The 16,566-nt window shown below is 41.4% G+C and overlaps 1 long non-coding RNA gene across 1 annotated transcript in view; it reads left to right on the top strand.

Annotated features, from left to right (window-relative positions):
• The first annotated feature begins 515 nt into the window (after nucleotides 1-515).
• LOC144057136 (uncharacterized) overlaps nucleotides 516-16,566 on the top strand; it is a 35,333-nt gene continuing 19,282 nt past the window's right edge. Inside the window, exons 1-4 of the long non-coding RNA XR_013295171.1 lie at nucleotides 516-664; nucleotides 7,182-7,269; nucleotides 13,622-13,761; nucleotides 14,599-14,640. This is a non-coding gene — a long non-coding RNA (uncharacterized LOC144057136). The remainder of the gene's footprint in view (nucleotides 665-7,181; nucleotides 7,270-13,621; nucleotides 13,762-14,598; nucleotides 14,641-16,566) is intronic.

Here is a 16,566-nt window from a genome sequence, read left to right as displayed (position 1 = left end):
CGGGGCTTTTTTATGGTTTCATTTATCAACGGGCATTCCTTTACTGTTGCGTTTCCGGCGCGCTCATTTAATTACGGCCGTGTTGCTGAGCGCTCGACGGCTCACCTGGCTTCCCTAATCTGATGGCAACTAAGGGCCACATCCATCTCAGTGTGTCAACCGCAGTAATGGCCACACTTCCTCTTGTCTCTGGGGGTCCGCGATGACGCAGGGGCGGCCATCCGGCCTCCTTTCATCCCTCCGTTACTCTTATCGTCCATCACAGGAAACCCGGGCGGATGAGCTGGCTTAATAACGGGCCTATGAATGTGGAGGTGCATCGCGTCCTTCGGTTAAAGAGACCGTGCTGATTTGGAGACCGCTGCTTTTTTCCCAAAGGAATTTGTCACCAGTAGTGGACGTTTTAATTGGACCGTTAACTTTTCCAAAGACTCTTTGGGATATCTTGATGAGCTTTCCCCCCTTTGATACAAAGCACAAAGTCGGTTTTTGTAAGACTAGTATAAAGTCCCCGTGGATCAATAAAAGTGATGGGCAAAGGTCAATGGAGAGGACTGTTAAAATTGGTCCGTATTATGGGAATACTCAACCTGAAGTGCTTCAATGTTATGAGCAACGGCCACATTGCCTGCACACTGGAATTTTGGGATTGAAATCACACATGGTAAGAGTACGAGTCAAGAAAAGTCGAATTTTTCAAAACTTGAGATATTTGTGAATGTTTGTCTCACTGTTCTGTGATTAACGGGCGACCAGTTCAGGGCGTAGTCTGCCTTTCACCCAATACCGGCTGAGAAAAGGCTCCCTCAAATAAATAGGAGGAGCAATGTAGAAAATGGATGGATGGCTGAATATTTACAGCGGTGGGCTATGACGCAAGTTTTTGGTATTGATTGGATGGGGAAAGTTTTAGGTAAACATGAAATACTTTCCCTCCTTCTGTGCACTTCTCTACTGGTTATTCAAAAACAAGTAGTTCATTTCCAATAAATGTACAAATAAACAACCGCCAAAGCCTTGAGCTCAAAGAAATATTCGCCTATTGACAATTCCGAACATCCGGACACATCTGATATTTCCGTAACGCACACAATGTAGGCCTAATGCAAAATGCTAAAACGAACGGCGTATTGTATTGCCGTTGCCGGTGACTAGCATATAAACCAGGCAGATTGTTCAAATTCAAACCACATTTCATCACTACTTCTTCCCCCTCACGCTTTATAACGAGAAGACAAGAGCCACATTGAGTTGTCCGGGCGTGTACTAAAAAACACAGGAGCAAAATATAAACAGAAGGCGACCTACCGTAGGGGCAAAACGGCGCGATGCTGCGGATGATGAAGATCTAGAAGGAGAGCGGCGCTGGAGAGTGGCAATTCTGGCAACCTTATTGCGAATAACTAGGCAGATGGATGAGGTGGGAATGGAAATAGAAACACACAATTGAGGGAAGACATTTTTGGGTGTGGTGGGGGTGGGGGGGGGGGGTACTTCCGCCTCCTCCGAGTGCGGAGTAATCAGCGAGGCAGACGGCAGAGTGTCATCTCACACTGGGTTCGACAACCGGGCCCATCCCGAGATTACATTATCTCGGCCCAAATTGCAAGTGAAGCCTCTCAATCCAGCAGCCAATGAATCAAGATTGCTGTGTGAGTGCGTGTGAAAAACACAGCGCGGCTGGAAAAATGTCAGCAGTAAATTATTAAGTGCGTTCAGCACACAATTTTCTTTAAACATATGTGAGCTGCTTTTCAAACTGTTCGTTATGTTCAGGTGAAACAGTTTTAAGACAAAAACAAATCACTCCCTCACAGGGACTGTTTAAAGATCAGCACGCCTCAACCTTTATTGAGCCATTGCAGCAATTTCATTTCACACCAAAAAAAAAAAGTTAATTTACTGAAATATGTACACGTACTGTGTAGAATCTGGAAGTGTTTGTTGGTACAAAGCCATCGTTCAGTTTCAGTTGTAAGAATGTGAATGTCAATGATACCTTCTGCCATCCGGTGAAAAAGCATTTTATTGTTCAGCCGCCCACTACAAAAGTCTGGCAAAGATAGATGAACAGAGCGGCATTATTTGGCATCAAGAAATAATTGTGTTGTGTGAAAATGAAACATCAAAAAGCTCTCACAGCACACCATTGTGTCATGGCACAAGGGTTGGGAATCACTGCATTCCATCACCTGTCATGAAAACCGAGAGGCGAGACCTGCCAACATCATGATGTGCTTCGGCGCTGATGTTTTTGAATTCCATGGAGCTTCTTCTTCTTTATTTATTCATTTATTTATTTATTTTAGTAGAAAATGTATGGTTAATGACCATATTTAAAGCTCCAAGCTTCAACAGGTGTCCACCCCCCTTTTTCAAGGAACATACTTAAATCAATGATCAAAACTATGGTGGGCGTGCATTAGGTACATGGCCCAAAAAACAAGAAGGAATCTCCAAAATGACCATAAAATGCCCACAAAATTGCCAAAAATGTCAGAAAATGTATTGCAAAAATGGCAGAATTTTTTTTAACCCTAACCAAGAAAAGGAAGAAGAGGCAGAAAATTACCATAATATGATAATATATATATATATAATATATATAATATATATATATATAATATATATAATATAATAATAATAATAATAATATGTCCATAAAATTGTCAAAAATGTAAGAAATCTGACAGAAAGGTCTAAAAATGTATGTTAAGAATATGAATCTCAAAGTATTGGATGCTGCTTATTTTTATGGTTATGGTGCAGCTCTAATTAGCTGTTGGGCCTTCAATACATTACACTAACACACTGTCTCCTTCATCACAATGTCCAAATGTTTTGTGGCTCCAGACAGATTTTTTTGTTATTTATTTGGCTTAAAATGGCTCTTTTGACAGTAATGGTTGCTGACCCCTACCCTAGACTAAATGGTCCCAACCAAATAAAAAATGCAACTAAAAGTGTCTGCATTACAGCAGTTTATGACACTAGACTCTCTTCTTGTTTTTACGGCACAGTTGAGCTATTATGCAGCATTTTCAGTTGTAAATATGAATTCACAGATGGCTGAGCGAGTAAATCTGACTTTCCCGCCTGGACTTGTCTAGCGCAACGCGGACGTGAGAACAAATTGCTGTTAATGACCTTGAAATTGGTGTCCGGTGTTAAGTCAATGGTGTGAAAGGTTGGCGTTGACCCTGTCCTAATGTGCCGCTGACCACCCGTAAGTCACCTTGATTGCATTTTAATGCGGCGTGCAAAAAAAAAAAAAACAAGAGCTAATGGCCTGCCGTTGGCCGTGCTGGCTGACAGAGACGTACGGCTCCCACTTTGGAGACGAGTCAATCAACGGCAAGGCCGCTGCCAAGCACGTATCGTCGGCGTGCGATCCTTTTTTTTTTTTTTTCTTTGAGGCGCGCGATCCTGTCGGCGGGGTCGCGGCCGTCCGCTGATACGCCTGGAAAGACGCGCCGCCTCGCCCTGAAAGGAAGGTAATTACTGGACTGATATTCAAAGCCAAGATTACAACTACGCGATATGATCTCTGCTTCCCTGATGCGCAAAATGAGCATAATGGATCTAGGGGGACCTGATAGCGTTGTTGATCAATACCAATGACTCACTTATTACGCTGGCAGCTTCTCGGGCTGCCGCCTTTCAAACTTCATTTTCCAGCTCATTTTCTTTAATGAAGAAGAATCTACCTTTCAACATTTCGGCTCACGTAAGACAGATGAATCATGTTGCTGATGTACACGGGTAGCGCCTACAGTAGAGGCCTATTGAGCACCTAACTTAACAACTCAAATTTAAGTTTTAGCTTACTTAAAGGGGAAGTCAACCCATTTTTTTATTTTATTTTTTTACAATAATATGTCGTATGCAGCCCCACTAGTCTCATTAGGCCAACGTTATTCTGTTTAATATTGCATTAGTGGAATATGAGTGCCATTTTTATCTATCTCTTGGGACGGCCATTTTGCTACTTGCTGTCAACTGAAGGTGACATCAATGTTGCTCAGATACAGCTTCAGAAAACAGGTGAGCTGTGATTAGACGTTGCCTGAGCCCTGCGCAACGTTGATGTCATCTGCAGTCGACAGCAAGTGGCAAAATGGCCGCCCCGTGAGATGGATAAAAATGGCTGCATTTTGCTTTGCAGTATAACTTTTATTCCACAAATGCAATATTAATCAGAATGTCATGTTTAGACTAGGGAGGTCACATATAGCATATTATTGTCGAGAAATGGCAAGCCTAGAAAATCATTATGCTGTTTCTTTGGCAGCTTCCGGCTTTGCTGCCTGAGACAACCGCGGAAGGACAACAAAAAGAACTCGGACGGACACAATTTTTTTTGTGTGGCAACAAAAAAATACAGTCAAATGAGGTTTTTCAGTTCTCTACCAAATAACTCCAACTCCACACTCTGATCATGATAGGAAGCACTTTGTAAACATCAATTTGACAACATAAACAACAGGGCTGTATTAAACATCAAATGAATATAAATATACTATTTTAATGCAGAATCATCAAGTGACACAAGCACACTTTACCCTATTACAAAGTTTTGGTGGAATATGTTTGTAACGTCAAAATGAAACGACGGGCAGCAGGTGAACCAAGTCAGACAAACATTACTCAGAAAAACACACATTTCTTTGCATCATAAGACTTTTTCAAATACAAAAATTTGATCAAAAATCACTGCTCTGTATTGGATATAAAATGAATAATTTTAGTTTTTCACACTATTGCAAATGTATTGGGCAAGTTTGCCCATATTTGGAAGTGGTTGCTTAGCACCCGACCAGGATGCATTTTAACGTTCCCACGGGGCAGCGCTTTTGCTACTTCCTCCATTTTCTGTACAAGATTGGTCAAATGTTTAGCTGCTAGCACACACTGAAATTACTCCACTCAAGAATGAATTCATTTTCAATTTCAAGAGCATCGCGAATGTTCACCTTATGTGTCAAATGGCGACACAACAAAGCAACCTATCGCGCCCTGCTAAGTGCAGTGTGAAAAGGCCTTTCCATGAAATAACGTCAGGTTTTGCATTACATAGTGAAAAAAATCTGCTAGATTGGTTAGGGTGAACCCAATAATAACCACAGCAAACATACTGCAGCATCCGATGCATTTTTGCCTTTTGTAGCACTTTACAAAATCCCTTAGTTCCTTTTAACCTGCGATGTTTTTGCATGTTGGCAAGCAGTGTTGTTGTTGTTTTGTCTTTCTGTTCCTTCAACACGAGACACAAGGTCAGAGAACAGAAGCGGTTTAGCGCACTGCCAGACAAGTCGTCAGCCGCATACTGTACGGCAGGCGTGCACATCAGTTGGATTGAGAACTGACTGATGGCTTAATGCGGCAAAGCTCCAGCACTGAGGCCGACCATCAGCCGTCTATTAACATCAGTCAGAGCTCCGGGCGTGGCTTCCGAGGGAGTGAGCAGCGCTGGCAGCGGCGCATTGATTTTATCGGGGGACTTTGCAGCTGACGCCAAGTTAGTGCAATTTTGGAAGTGTGCGCAATGTAGCGGCTGTACAGTATAATTATGATTATAGGCACAGCTCTAGTCAGTAATAAAGAGGGCAAGCTACCTCTTCAGTGCTTCGGTCATTTTGACAACAGTCAATAACTGTCAATAGTTGCTCGGCAATTGTGCTGACTGCAAATGTCAATGCTCGAAAAGTACAAGTGATGTTCTGTGGAGGAGTCTTTGTGTGTGCTGAAATTCGAATGAATGGTTTTAAAATGCTGCTGCTGCTTCTGTACATGTCAAACAGGACATTTTGAATACAGCCTCTTTACTATTTAGCATGTAGCCTCATTTACTTGAATATATTATGCATTTTTTAGTGCAGTTTAATTTGAATTAGTCAGGTTTTGGCCACTGTGACGATTATCACTCGCATAAAACAGTCAGACCGGCAAATATTTTTTAACGTCTCAAATGAAAAAAAAAAAGAAATGCTTTTGCCTGTCAAAAATAATGTGAGCTCACTAACAGTATAACGCTAATGGAGAATGTAAAGCAATAAGCTGTTTTTAATGACATATTATGCTTTGAGAGGTGTGGTATAGTGGATTTAGTTAGTAACAATCAAAGCAAATGCCCAATTGCCTCCCTCGACTTCGGACATCCACGATATTAATTATCTGCCTGTCATTCACCGCTCCTACGGGGGCCGAGATTTTATATTTAACGTAATTGGTGCTGACAAAAGACTGCAAATATTTGTGCGAGAAGATGTCGACATATCACCGCTCAATTTGCTACAGCGCCGACATTCTCATAAAACGCTGCGTAAACAAAAGCATGCAAGATGGCTGAGGTGGCAACGCAGAGACGCTCGATCGTCTGAAAACGAAACAGTCAAAGTAGTGTCTACCATGCAAACATTGTAAGAGATTTGTTTAAATGTCCCAGCAAAAAACAAGCAGATTTGACAAAGAATACTTTTCCAGCATGATGCTTGGAGCTTTTAACCATGCAATCTTCATACTACAAAAAAATCCAATTGATTTGAATCGACATCCGAACAAGACAACAAAGGTAGCTCTACCAGTCAAAATGTTCTTTTTAATGGCAAAACTTTTTCTCGCACACACTAGTTCAGCATTCCTTGTTTGAGAACAGCCAGTAGTGCAAAAACTAATAAAAAAATGGACAGTTGGACATTTTGAAAATAAATTTGACCTGTAAAGGTCAAAGTGCATTTAAACTGCGTGGAACTGTGACACACAGTTATTCTGTTAGCCAGGGTTGAAGTTCATTTTACGCCTTTTTTTTTTTCTCTCATCATGAAGTCTTAAGCAAAGACTTGCTTCGCCATACTGGATGAGCCCAATCACTCTCTGCCCTTCCAATAACACTGGGCATAATTCAAACGCATGAGATTTATACAATATGTCATCTGTGAACACGAGCGTAACACTGAAGCTCAGCGGCCTTGAGCGACTCTCTGCGGCCGCTTGTGACGTCAACGCGTTGGCGTGCAGAGCAGTTGTGGGGCAATGTTGGGTGGGGAAAATGTCATTTCCGACGGGAACTTTTACAAATCCTTGTCGGCTCGAAAGTCCTTACTTCCGTTGCAGCGCTGTGTAATGTGCTAACGCTATCTCCTATTCTTCTTCCCATTCACTTAACTTGTTTGGCTTTTCAGGAGAAGCTGGAGTGCCCAATCGGCAGCCTGCCTAAGATCCGCACGGCGGTAATCTCCTTACAGTAATGGTGTGCTGTCGGTATTCCAGGTGTGTCATTAGCTATCAGATAACGCTTTTAAAGTGCTGCCAGAGTGTGGATGTTAGAAAAACTTCAAGCTTTTATGCACTCTCTCTTCTCACTGCTTTCTCGGTATTGAATTACTTGTGCTGGCTTCTTTTTTTTTTTTTTTTTTGCACTGCACTCCCAAAGGCAACAGAATCATACAGATATGGAAAATGTATATTTTTTATTTGCTTATACGCACACATTTGTGTCTCTGAAGTCAATGTCCAACCCATCAAGTATTAAATTACACAACATTATTACAATTAATTGCAATTCCAATTAAATTAGCTAAGACTATGTTGAGTCTGCTTATTTTGCCACATGTAAAAAAAAAAAAGTATTTTAATAAAGATGTCATTTCCTTACCACAGTATTCAAAACCCACTTCGCATATTTTTCAAATATCGTGCAGCCCAACCCTATTAAAAGCAGTGAAGTTAACTGTTGTTTTTCGCTAATAACAAAAACACACACAAAATATACATTAGCATTCAAAAGTTTTGGGTCACACAGTGTTTCTAGCAGTTTTTATTTAGTACCACCTCAAAAGAAATACTCTCTAAATACCACCATAATAGAGATCCTGACTTTGACGTCACGCATCCCAAAATGGCCGATAGCGCAACCATTGTAGTGTGAAGTAATTCCACGCTAGCAGCGTTGCCAAGTTGAAACAAAAAGAAAACCTCCTGATGCTTCATCGGCAATCCAACATGTCCACCTCGAGCATGTACATCATGTCCTTTTCATCTAAGTGACTGTCAATGCTCTTGGGTGGAATGTTGCCGGATATATTTTAGACTCGTAATATGTTTTCTTTGTGTTTATATGTTCAGTAAAAAGAACCAAACGTAAAACGATAAACGCTAGTTTTCGCCCTCCACGCCATGGTAATTCCATTAACGCTGCACTAATAATTTCCTGCCACAGGGGGGCGTGTTCAGAGATAGTCACGTGACATCAGGATCTCTATGGCCAACATAAAATAGGCTACAATAATTTCGAACATTTGGGACATTAGCCACTATGCTTGAATACAGAAGAGTGTACTTACATAAAAATTCAATTCAAATGCATTTCATTTTTCTGTGGTGAATGACAGAATTGGCTGAGTATTTAAGATTGATATAACCGTACATTTGTTCTTAAAGTGTATCTAGGAATGTGAAAAACATCCAAATTCAGCCACTGGAAAACTTGCGGATTTATACGTGAATATAAACGTGATCCTCGTTGTTCAACTATTGCCACGGCATTCTAAGCGCGACGTGACAAGACGTTTCCGTTTGAGAAAAGGTTATTCTTCCCTTGCGGCGGGGGTTTTAAGTACTCGCTGGAATGGTAGCAGCTGAGCGGGCTGTGTGAATTCATACATAAACTATGCAGTGACCTCTGTCAAGTGAAAGAAAGAAAGAAGGTCACAATCCCTGTCGCTCTTTTACGGCAGAAGGCGGCGTGTCGGATGCTATCGGCAAAATCCCACCAGCAATTTTCACCCTTTTAAAACCAGCTGTCCTTCTCTGGTCGTAGTTAACTTGGATTCTTCACAGCTAATCTTCTTTGCAAAAAAACAGACACAAAGGTTAAGAAAGTATCGAGGAATGAGGTTTTTTTGTTTTGGGGCCTGTGTTGTCATCGATCACACGTCCGCTCTGTTTTTTTAAGCGACGTCTTGACATAATCTGCTTTTAGCAGTGGCCATGTTGCTTCTCCATTCAACTGTCAGTCACTTTCAATGTGCCGCACTGTCGTCATCAAATTGCCCCAACAGTTTGAAATGACCAATTACACAGTTGGATGGCCATTATGACCACGTAAGCCCCCAACCCCCCCTCACCCCCACACACACACTCACCGAATCCTTTTTAAATGAGTTTTTCTCATGCAAAATCATCTTAAAAGTCCTAATAGTATTATGCAAATGAGTGTAAATATCAGGGGGACAAAGTTGGTGGAAATGGCGTCAATGAGCTGTAAAAAACGGAATAGATTAACAGTAAAAGAGGGATTTTGGAATTCTTGGACTTACTCAACTCTTCGTCTTGTCTTTCCATGTCATGCTTTGTTGCATGAATGTTGAAGAGCAACAAAATTACGTATTTGTTATTGTGGCAATTTTTACGCATTTCTACTTTTAACATTTCTCAAATGATCCAATTCCATCCACAGGAACATTCCCAGGTTAGATTTTTCGCCTTGATTGTAATCATCACCCCAAATTCATCATTTCACAAGCCATTCAAACCATCTGATCAACAAAATGTCAGCTGATTCAGCACATAATTAATAAATAACACATGAATTAATGGGGGGCATTTTTTTTTTTAAATCTACCTTCAGTTTTTCTAATCATTCTGATTTCAAAGTGTTCAGCATTTGAAGTCAGAAACAAGTCCTACTTTTTTGAAGGTTTCCACATTTTACATGAGTACATTTTTCAAAATTAGACTCAAATTGAGCTTTTGTCCAGCAATTCAAACAATTATTTGAATGAACAGCACTTTTTTTTTTAACACTATACACTGTTTTGTAATGAGGTGAATTCATACACAAGGACACAGACAATTGTCGTGGAATGGAGTCTCCAAATGCCCACTTCACAGCGGTGATCTGTGATCGCCCCGGGACACTTGATCTTTTATAAGTGAAGGTCTGCTTGCAGTTTCTTATAAAAGTACTTTTCCCACTGATTCCAGCAAATCTATTTCTGCTTCCGCCATGTCAAAGACTCTCCTGCACTGAATTTAAAGCAAACGAGTGGAGCCGTTTTCATTGTCCAGGAAGTAAACTGGCCGTGTTCACTCCCACAATGGCCAAATGCCCCTTTCTATCTGCCCACATCTACCAAAAATACCAAAAGAAACACACACGCACCAAAAAAAAAGAGAAAAAAAAACGCCACTCATGTACACAGTTAGATTGCACTTTGCGCTACACTTGCGTTGGCCACAAAATTAGGGCTCCTCGTCTCAATAGGTTTTCAATTGGTTGGTTAAATAAAAGCTTTTATGGATGGATAGATTGATTTAGTTCTTAACTCTTTCACTGCCATGGACGTCAAAAGACGTCAAGTAAAAACCTACGGAGTGCCGCCAATGACGTTAAAAGACGTCATCCAATTTTATTTAATTTTTATTTTTTGAAACAGGTGGAGGAAAGCCTTGGCCAGCTGTGGTGAAAGTTTCAAGCAGATCTAGTTAGCCTAATGACTATTTTTGGCCCCTAGATGGCAGCAATGACTCTCTTTTGACAAGATTGGGTAGGCGTCAGTAGAAGACGTGAGGCGGAGCTAGAGGGGACAATGGCTGGGGAAGGGAAGAGAACATGGCGACCGGTTGCAAGCAGATCACGCTCGAGCAGTTTTTTTCAAAGACGAAAAGCATCGACTAACGCTAAAAAGCACATTGATGACGACGAAGATCATCATCGATGATGATGATGGTGACTCCGAGGTTGGAAGCATTGAGGCGGCAGTAGAAGACGTGAGGCGGAGCTAGATGGCTGAAGAAGCGAACAATGGCGACCGGTTGCAAGCAGCTCACACTTGGGAATTTTTTTCAAAGACGAAAGGCATCGACAAACGCTAAAGAGCACATTGATGACGACGATGGTCATCATCGATGATGATGATGGTGACTCCGAGGTTGACGCCGAAGTTGGAAGCGCTGGCGCGGCGGCTATGACGACGTCATAAAGGTTCACGGGCTATCGATGCTAACACCGGAAAACGCGGAGCTCAGGCAGACGTTCAATCGGACGACGAAGAGTACCCCGAGTCCAATGCATATTCATCGGAGGAGTGGGTACAGTCTGCCAATTTGCTATTTATTCCCCGGAAAAAAAGGCCATCAAGAAAGTGTAACGTCTGCATGCGAAACGGACAATCGAAGTGAAACTACTCTGTTGTGCAAATCCTGCTCCGTCTCCTTGCACGCAGGGCAGTGTTACAAAAAGAAAAACTGTATTTGGAACATCCACATAATTGTAAATAGTACCACAGTTGCACACATTTGTAAATAGTTTGCGAAATTGTTTTGTCAAATTGTTACACTGTTGAATGGAAATAAATGTATTTTGCAATCTAAAAACACTTTTTCATTGTTGGTGGTAAGTGTTTTACAGAAGTAAAGCACTGTTTAGGTGTTTGTGGCATCATTCATGGACAAAAAGAAGTGTAGAATTCACTAGAGTGCATGAAATAACATCGTTTCACAAAAAGCTCTTTTTCTCCACTTTTTGTTTCAAAACAGAGCATTTCGGTGAAACTAACCATTTTCTATTGTTGATTACTGAAGAACGGAATAAGGTAGAAACAAACTTTTTTTTCTGATGAAAGATGAGAGTTCAAATCTTTCATTTGGTAGTATGTGTGTTTCCATAGTCCAAACACAACATTTTCTGTGGACCTTGAAAGATCAGTCAAAATGCTTAAATCGGCTGGCACTGGCGACGTCCCGTTTCTGAAAACGTCTGGCAGTCAAAGAGTTAAGCATTCACATGCAACTTATAAAGAAATGTTCCCATCCTGTTAGGAGTTCACTGAACATGCGTGATGGACGCCCGCATCTCAGCGCAGCCCCAGTTTGAAGCTAGCAAAAACGATCTGAGTCGTGCTCGGGGACAAATCGCCTCCCATTTGCGACCGGCTTGAGGTTTGGCTTTGTTTGGCACGCGCCGCGAGCCCTTATATTAGGGCTGTCGTCGCCATAGAAACGGAATTATGAATAACAGCCTCCAATGCAGTTAAGCAATGCGCATGCTGTGTTCAGTCCTCCTCTACACATGTCAATTTGTATCAAGATGAGCGGATGAGTCCATGCTGATGGCGGCACATTTGTTTAAATTGAACGCCTCACTGCTGTGGCCGTGCAATCACAGTTTTTGAGCCATAATTCACAGGAGATCAAATCGGTGTATTCCGCCATGGATTTTTTTGCCGGTATACACACAGCTCTGTGCACTTCCTGTAGCAAATAATAAGGCATGCTTATGGTACTAGATTTTTTGACAAGCCTAAAAGCTGCTTCACTTCTTGCCAGGATTTTTTTTTTTCCCATAGAAAGCGAATGCAGAAACGCCGGTGTATCCTGATTTCCGTGCAGGCGTAAGGCTCACTGCGCTCGTTTACCTTTGGGACAGGGATGTACAGGCTTTTTATATCTACTGTACTTAACACGTGTATGTAAATGGGCATATAATGGATTTGAAGAAGGTGTAATTCCGCACACGTGTTGCCTTTGTTGGAACGCATAATTGGAGCTCATTCAAAGCGAGAGAAGAAATGAAGCTTTTCCCCTTGCGTCGCTGGTCCGCCTGCTACGAGCTTCTTTATAGCGTGCTGGTCATTTCACCATGCGCATCTTTAAAAATTGGACACAGACAAGCAGACGGAGCAAATTAGAATGACTCCTCATTTGTATGTGATTTCCATTTTTCCTCTTAGCCAGAGTTGGACTCAATAAGAAGATTAAAAGCAAATACAGTATATATTTGTCAAACACAGAGTTTGCGTGAGACTGTCACGTCAGTTTTAAGTCATCAGGCCCGCTTGCTACAGTAGCTTACTGGAGGAATTAAGTGTCCTTTTGTTGCAGGATCTCTTGAGCGAGCCCCCACTCTGCCTTTTTCAAATTAAAGAGGAAAGGTTGTTTTTATTTTTTTTGGTATGAAGCAAAGTTTGATTGCTCGAGGGAGATTTAGATAGATGGTTGTATTGGCGTCACATAACATAGGCAAAATCCCACTTAACGTGTTCATTCAGACTAAAATATATTTTTTCGACTTTTGGAGTCTGGAATGGCTTATTTCAGTTGACACGATTAAGGGTGCAGCCCAAATATTGGGCGATGCAGCAAGTGGACTTTGTGTGTGTGTGCGTGTGTGTGTGTGTGCTTTTGAAAGCAAGGATGCAAGAATCTTAAAAAATTCAAATTGCAGAGACTAAATTACTTTAGAAAGGTAAGTGTTGTGTAAAACAGTCACATAAACTACAATTCTCAAATTACTGGTGCAGTCATATACTTAACTAAAATGAACTCTGAAAGCTCCTGTATGTTTACTTGACAAAGACGAAAATACTTTACACAGTAATTATAGCTATCTTATAGTTACAGTTATGTTTTTGTTAACTATAATAATCTTGTGTGACACATCTAAAGTGGTGACCACCACCTTCATTTGTATGGTGAAAATGTGTAATTTTGATTAATTACTAAACGGGTAATTTATTTTCTAATATTATTTATACTGTTGTTTACCTTTATGCCGATGTCAAAATGATAATTTTCGCAACCTTAATATAGTAAATAATATTTGTTTGTGTGATTAAAATAGGAGGCGGATGTAGTTGATTTACTTGTTCCGGGTCAAGATCTGTTAGGAGGCGGGACTTTGCTGTCGTTCGTCAGATACAATCTGAAAAGGGAGCTTCGCATGTCGTCTGTTTTGTTTTTGCTTCCCACCTGCAAATTCAGGTCAGTAAACAGTAAATAATGTCCAACTGCCTCTGTTTTGAAGCTTTATTTGAGTGTGTGGTTATCTAGAGGGGCTAGAGTAGCTGTCCTAACTTTAACAACAAACTTGCTATAAATGTGTCTTTTGTTTTGCAATGACGTCATTGTGTTTGGCCGAACTCATTGAATGTTGTTGAAATTTGCCATCTGTAGCCTATTCGAATTTATAAGAACTAGGATTTAAATAATAGCTTCATGAATAGGATTTTTTTTTTTATGTAATAGTGTTTTTCTGTTTAGCTAAAATATTGAAATGTGTAAAACAAATATTTAATGAGTCTTTTCAGTGAGCTGTATTGATTACAGAAGGGTAAATTAAAGGTATAGAATACTGTAGAAGCAAGGCATTTACTGTCATTGAGTTAGACTAAGGCAAAATATTTTTTGGACAGTGATATACTGTGAACAGATGTAATTTCATTACAAAGTCAGTTCATTTGATTGAAAAATTAACATTTGAACACATTTTTATTTGTTTTGGGAAATTAATATTGTAATTCTTTTGAAGATTGTAAAATACTGTAAGTGGTGAATTTGTGAAAGCGCCTAGAAGACTGTAGAAAGTGATTATACTGGATGTGGTGTGTTTAATAAAACAACTTCAGGCGTAATCTGGAGAGAGAGCACCGCACATCATGCGATTCGTTTCTACTTTCTCCCTGCACATACAGGTTACCTTTTTGTTACTGTGGAACGCATGGACCTGTAACACATGCATTGAAGTCTTCAGGCCTCAATGCAAAACGGGCTTCCAAGGGCCAAACAAATCTAATCCAGTCCTTTGACATTCTTTTCCAGTTTCGAAGTACCACTTCGGCTCAGCTGCCTCGCTCGACCATGGTAAGGAGACTGAAGGCAGCAAATACAAACAAACGGTACTGCAGCCAAGTGGAAACTGTGGAGCATCTGCTCAACCAGTGGTTTAGTCTTCTTGAAACACCAACTGCAAGGACAGCGCCTGTCATGTGTTTTTACCCCCCCCCCCCCTTTTTCTTTTTAAATTGTATGGTGGCAGGGAGTTGGTAAAAAGAGTCTGAACATTAGGGCTTGACTGGGTGCACTCGAGGGGCGAGGACAATGATTCCCCCATGAGCCAAAGTTGCCAGGGAAGATTCTAAGCTGGGTGCTGGCACAACAGTAGATGTAATTGGGTGCTTAAAAAGTTAATAACTTTGGAATAAAAGTGCTTGTCAGCTTTTTAGCACGTCACATGTAAGCTGTGACCGGGGCGCACGCTAACGACGACGACAGGGATTTAATTAAACGCCTTTTCTCCCCTTGCACTGTTTGACTTCCTGTATTTCAAACACATTCCAACTCAATTTCTTGCACCGAGTTTGATTTGAATAATTCCTTGCTTAAAGCCCCTTTTGAATTAATTAAGATGCCTGTTTGTACTCGTAGACCAACAGATGCCCCGCTGTTGGTTTAGGATAAAACAACAGCAGCCTGCTTTAATTGAACAGTTCACCTCTAAGACATTGTGTAAGCGCATAAAGACGCGTTAATCTGCAGCATTACATTATTTCTCGTAAAGTTTTTAATACCCGGGACAAGACAGTTGTGTGAATGGGTAAGCGCGCAGCCAGTAAGGGGCACTACAATAATATTTAATCATGTTGAGCAATGGCCTCTATTGGAATACAGGCTACTATTTAACAGAGTAGGGTTTCATTCCAGTGTCAGAGTTCCAAATCAGGGTTGCAAACAGGAGTCAGGGTTCCAAATTTAGGTTTCAAAACAAGGGGGTGGTTTTAAATGAGGGTATCAAGCCAACCGAAAATTAGGGTTTTATCTAGGCATAGACTGATTGGCGGTGCTGATATTTGGTCATTCAACCTCATTGACTACAAATAATCGCCAACTGCCCTGACTAAACGCCAGGCGATTGACCCCTGCGCACTCTGACCCCGGGTGTTCGATACATTCATATGGGTTTTTGTTACCCTCCTTATATTTCCAGTTATGCTTGGAAGTTTAAATTTATGAGCACACTGTATGGTGAGACAAAATCTTAATGCCCATAAAATGCCAAAGTGTTTCGATATTTTCAGAGGTTGAAGTTGACCTGAGTAGAGATGTGCGTGTGAATTTCTGTGATAATCCATAGCATTTGTGTCATTAAGCGGCGTTTACGGTAGCTTTTGTACATTTACAGTTGTGTTCATAAGTTTGCATACCCCAAGGGTATGTATACTTTAAAACACAACTGTACATCTATCGGCTGTGTTTGCTCGTTGCGTAGCAGGTGTCAGCTAGATTAAAGGCTCTCTTTATGAGGGTAGGGGGATTGATTCACAAGAACGTACAGTTCATGTGTTCAAAAACAAAGAGCTGTGAGGCTTATGTCGTGTCACATTGTGCAAAAAGCTAAAAGACTAAACCGGATCGAGGATGTTGTAAATGTGATCCTGCTTCAAATCCTCCTGTTGGAATGAAAGCCCTCCTCTGTTCCACCCCCGCGTCCCCCTCCCTTGCCCCCAGAGGCCTGTTAGCACACGCTTGATAGGCATCCTCGTTACCTCCGTGACAAAGCCGTGAACCAAACAAACATAGGACCAGAACAAAGCTGCCCCTGCGCGCAGCGGCCCCCGATGCTTGCCTCTGTGCTCATCAGCCCGATAAACAGCAATAATCACAGTAATGATGTATATCCGAGGGCGTTTTGGGAGGGGCGGGGAGATGGACTGTGGGGGGGGCTGCGGTCGGGATGCTAATCTGGGAGGCTTGCGCCGACTTCCAGGGGATAGCAGGAGTGCTGCGTCC

The sequence above is a fragment of the Vanacampus margaritifer genome, chromosome 8 (genome assembly GCF_051991255.1).
Source record: "Vanacampus margaritifer isolate UIUO_Vmar chromosome 8, RoL_Vmar_1.0, whole genome shotgun sequence".
Lineage (NCBI taxonomy): Eukaryota > Metazoa > Chordata > Actinopteri > Syngnathiformes > Syngnathidae > Vanacampus > Vanacampus margaritifer.
The sequence above is the reverse complement of the archived record's forward strand: the minus strand, read 5'-3'. Positions and strand labels throughout refer to the sequence as shown.